General features: G+C 31.6%; 1 pseudogene; it reads left to right on the top strand.

Moving 5' to 3' along the window:
- The first annotated feature begins 3761 nt into the window (after positions 1 to 3761).
- Positions 3762 to 3880, top strand: LOC111743182 (annotated as a pseudogene).
- The last annotated feature ends 1325 nt before the right edge of the window (positions 3881 to 5205 follow it).

Below are 5205 nucleotides of genomic sequence, written 5' to 3'. Positions count from 1 at the left end.
TTCTTGTTATAGGATGGGTCAGAATGTCCTTCCTCTTTAAGGCTGAATAATATTTCATAGTCTGCATATACCATATTTTGTTTATCTCATCATTCATTGACGGACACTTGGGTTGCTTCCACCTTTTGGCTATTGTGAGTAATGCTGCTATCAGCATGCATGTGAGATGAGAATTTTGAATAGGAGCTAGTCCATTAGCATAGATTGACCCAGCAAAATAACCCTGTTTTCCAAGAGGGTCAGCTTTGAAAGAGTGAAAATCAGACGTGAGTTATTCCTGTAATTTTTTTTCTATTACATCCATCCATTACAGAACTTGTCTGAGCTTTGTAAATAACATATTTTCATATGAAAACTATCTATTAATACAGACATTTCCACTTAAATGACCAAAAAAAAAGTCAACTAAGATACTTGCATTGTATTTAGTTGACAAAATATAAGTATGGCATGACAAATAGTTGATAATTAAGAAATGATGAAGAAAGAAAACAGGCAAATAGCTTTGACTTTTGATTATAGAGATTCGCTATAACAAAATCAGTTTATCTTGAATTATTTAATCTTACACTCTGAACAAAACTTGTGTAGAACAAAAACACCTACAACATTTTGAGTGTTTCATTTTATTAATTCATAAGAGCAAAAATTTTTTTAAACCTGATATGATGATGGACAAATAACTGAAGACATGCTCATAGTTTTACATTATTCAATAGAGTAAAGAAAGATAAAGAAATAAGCAAAAATTTTTCAAAGCAGCCCAAAGTCTTCTAGTCAGCACCTATCCTAGCCCTCACAAAGAGAACATTTTAAATTGAGTTATTGGAGAAAATGACATTCGAGTTTTACTAAATTGATCCTTTTCTTTATCACAAGCTACATTTAAGTTACTTTCAGAGATAGCCATATATCTTTCAGCTTCAAGGAAGATGGACAGATTTTTTATGACTCAGTTCTGTTTCCAAAGTGTCTTGTCAGACAATATTAATATAAGAAAAGAGCTTCCTCTCTCCAACATTTCACAAGCCATACCTTAAAAGCATTGGTCTTTGAAATCACACTCAGTCTAGAATTGCATTGCATTTTTCATGAGAATTAGGAAAATCCTGGCTCTCTGAAATGAATTATTTCCAGGAATCTTTATCGTCATCCTCTGACCGCACTATTTCTGTATATTTCTCCTCTTATTGTCTCTCTAATACTTTAATTATTTATTAGGCTTTTATAGCATCTTACCTCTAAAGAATTCAAATACTATATGGAGACTTTTTAGCAGTACAATTTTGTAAATATTTCCTAAGCATTATTCTACAATAGTAAAGCAACAATGAAACAACAGAAATAGCCAAAATAAAGATGCAGAAAATGAAGATGAAACACAGAAGAAAGAAAAGCGGCGAGAGTAGGCAGCAGTATATTTCATATTCGGTCTAACTCCTTTAAAGTACTATTCTAAAATTATGTTATGCTCACCTATATCTCCTAGGCATACTGTGACTGGATCTGGAGAAAGATGACCAAGGAACTCTTGGCCATTTGTTTTTTCCTGTTGCGGTTATGTATCCTTTCATATGTAACAGGTCTTACTCAGGATTATCTTTGAATATCTACATCCATATTACTTTTTATTCTTGGCTTACACTTATATAACATTTACCATGTGCTAGCCACTGTTCCAAACACTTTATAAACATCAACACCAAAATATCCTATAAGGTAAACACTATTAGCCTCATTTCAGAGCTGAGGAAACAAGCACAGCTACTAAGTGATGGATCCAAGGTTCAGCCTCAAGGTTATCTCCATCAGAAGCCATGCTGTTGACCATTACACTAAGCCACATTTATATATGCTCTTAGGCTAGAAAATATTAATATTGGAACCCACTTAACTAACTTTCTTTCACTCTATATTCTTTGACTTTATGGTTTCTTTTCCCTTCATTCAATCTTGAAGTTACAATAAAAATATTTGATGATTTTACTTATATTATTTCTTAAAGAAAAAGGTTTAATATGTATTGCCTAACTAGAGATCCTAACATATTACTGTTAAATTAATAATTTATTTGTTTAGAGTTATCTTTAGCTGCCTATTTTTGTTATATTGATCTTGAAGATTCTTTTAACTTTTAAAAATCTGTTACTTGGGGAAATTTGCACTTTAATAAGTTAAACACAAATAAAATGTGGCAAGCAAAGGTTTAAGGAAATAGTAAAGTAAGTTTTATTGTCCAGGGAAATATTTAACTTCCTATACCATGGTTTGCCGTTTCTGTAATTGAAATATCCTATTTGACATTGTCTCAATAAATGATAAGCTATTTAATTCAATCACATATCTTGATTTCCAATAAAAAATACTGTTGTGGTCAGAGGAAACATCTAAATGATAGTTAAGTAGGATGATTGAGAGGTTAATCATACAAAACAAGTTTTAGATGGCAACTGAAAACTTTCTGTCAATATAAGTAATTGAGGATCAGTAATTAAATTTCTCCACATGTTAACTGAAGTCATTTTTCCTTAAGTAATATTATATATTTGTTCTCTGATTCAGCTTGTCTATCTGCCCATCATCCAAAGTTTGCTGGTCACTTAAGAATTCCATGCATGCACGGGAATCATAGAATCATGACTGGCCCATTCCTGGTCAATGACACCTTAGATCTTGAACTTTAATTTCATTTATTCAGTCAGTCCATCAGTCACTTATATGACAAACACTGAGAACCTACTCTTTCCCAGAGATATAAAGACAAAAGGGAAAAGTAGGATTCCATGGCTTTGAAAATGTCACATCTGGTAGGAAAATAGATAAACAAATGGAAAATTTTTATACTTGCTGAGTTAAGATATCTCTCAGAGACCATTCTTTTCCTACAGATTAAATTCTTTCTTGTGTGCCAGTTCCTAAACTGTTTTCTTATTCAACAGACTAAAATTTGATGACCCAATTTAAACTAAAGAATCCACTAGGCACAATGTGCTTTTAATTGTTCTAACCATTCTCTTCCAAAAGCATATAGAAAAATTCCTTATATAAAAATAGATATTTGATAGTTCATTAATTTGAAATACATAGCTTCTAAATAACTCAGTATGAAGGCTTATAGGATGTCCATATAATATTTCTAAGTTCTCTATCAGAATAAAAAAAAAAATCAAACAGTTTTGATATGGATTTTACAAAATGAAAAAAGAGGTAGGAAATGGCAAAACATCTGTAAATTATTTAATCCAACAAAAAGAGATGTGCTCATATATAATGCTATGAAGTGCTTTGGAAAAGTGAAAATGACAAAGTTTAGATTATTTGGAGTGACCTGTATTCTAAATGTTGAATTAATTATATAGTTGATATTTATACTAACAAATAAAATATTATGAGTCTATGAAATATAAAAAAAAGTAAGAACAATAATTTGAAACAACAGCAAGACAGCAGAACCAATTTTACCTAGAAGAAAGATAAAGAGAATGACCTCTAAATACTTTGCTGTTGGAGCCAACTCTCTAAATACAGATATTATCTGCTACCTACTTTTTTAATTAAAAAAAGATAAAGTAATTTTGAGGTAATTAGTTTTCCTGCATTATAATAATCAAAGAAGTATATTTTAAAAGCTTAAAGTAAAAAAGGGATTTTGTAGGGTAAGAGAACTCAGTAGCAATTCCCAATAGACTTGCTCAGCCTTAGGAAAAAGTACATCATGCTTGAGTAACTAGCTGAAAACAGATCTAGAAACACAAAAACCCATCTATGTCCTTGCTACCCTGAACAAGCCGTGTCCCATCTGATCTCAGAAGCTAAGCAGGGTTGGGCCTGGTTAGTACTTGGATGGGAGACCACCCAGGAAGACCAGGTGCTGTAGGTGTAAAAATAAATAAATAAATACATAAAATTAAAAAAATAAGGGATTGTAAGCTGACAAGGTCCTTGCAATCTGTGAGGTCAACCAAGGGTTGCCGTACCTAAAAAATAAATAAATAAATAAGAAAAGAAACATAAAACCTTTCTCTATTTAAAATGTTTAATTGCTTTTTATTTAATTTCATCATGTACATGAAATAACAGGTTGATCTCCTTATAATGTAGGAAGCGCCAACTGAAAGGACACCAGCATTCCAGGGACATTGTGCTCTGATAATTCAAAGGCTGAAAGCTAAATCTCTTTTTATCTGGAGATCCAATGGGGCATCACATAAAAGTTCAATTGACCCAAGATTTTTCTGCAGCAGTAAACTTTTTTCCTACCAGTTAGAAGTTCTGATTCCACTTTGAATAATTTTTGCCTCTTAATTTGGTCAAAACCATAGGGGCTCATAGGAAAACCTTTATTTAATACCATTGGAAATCATGAGCAATTGTATATTCATTTCCCATTTGGTTTTTCTCTTCCTTCCTTCCTTCCTTCCTTCCTTCCTTCCTTCCTTCCTTCCTTCCTTCCTTCCTTCCTTCCTTCCTTTCTTTCTTTCTTTCTTTCTTTTCTTTCTTTATTTATTTTCTTTATTTGTAGCCTAGGTTCAAAGAGGTCACTGATAACCAAATCAATTGAACAGTGTGTTTTTTTACTCTATCAGGAAGGAAAAATATCCTGATCCCTTGCATATTCTTTGTGTCAGCAAAGGGAACTAATATCTTCCAAATGGAGGTTTCTATATTAGAAAAGCCAACAGTTATACAAAATAAACTGCAAAAGCCAGTTAAGCAAAATTAAATCATTCAACATTATTTTTTGTTTAGTGTAAAGGGAAAAATCCTTTTCTACTCTAATTTTTTTTTCTGAAATAGAAACCAAATGTTTTATGCACATGACTAGTGGAAAATACACAGAATTAGCAGTTAGGAGATTAAGCAAAACATTTAATCACTGTAGGTCTCAGAATATTGTTATAAAATCTTAAAATAAAATATAAAGATTTTCCTCAAATTTACATGCACAACCCATTTGTATGTGTGCTAATGAAATATCAAAGAAATCTCTATCAGATCTCAAAAGAAGTGCCAATTCCTGACAAATACACTTGGTCTATTAAAAAAATCTTCCTAGAATAAAATTTTACCTTTACTGAAATATATAAAAGCATGTTCAGTGTGTGCTTTCTCTCTTCAGAACATTTGGCAAAAGCAAATATTTTTCAAAATCATGCAATATCACAGACATACATTTTACTTGAATTATTCACAGCAATAAATAGA

This window comes from Pteropus vampyrus, unplaced genomic scaffold (assembly GCF_000151845.1).
Source record: "Pteropus vampyrus isolate Shadow unplaced genomic scaffold, Pvam_2.0 Scaffold108, whole genome shotgun sequence".
Classification (NCBI taxonomy): domain Eukaryota; kingdom Metazoa; phylum Chordata; class Mammalia; order Chiroptera; family Pteropodidae; genus Pteropus; species Pteropus vampyrus.
This window is presented reverse-complemented; position numbering and strand designations above follow the sequence as displayed.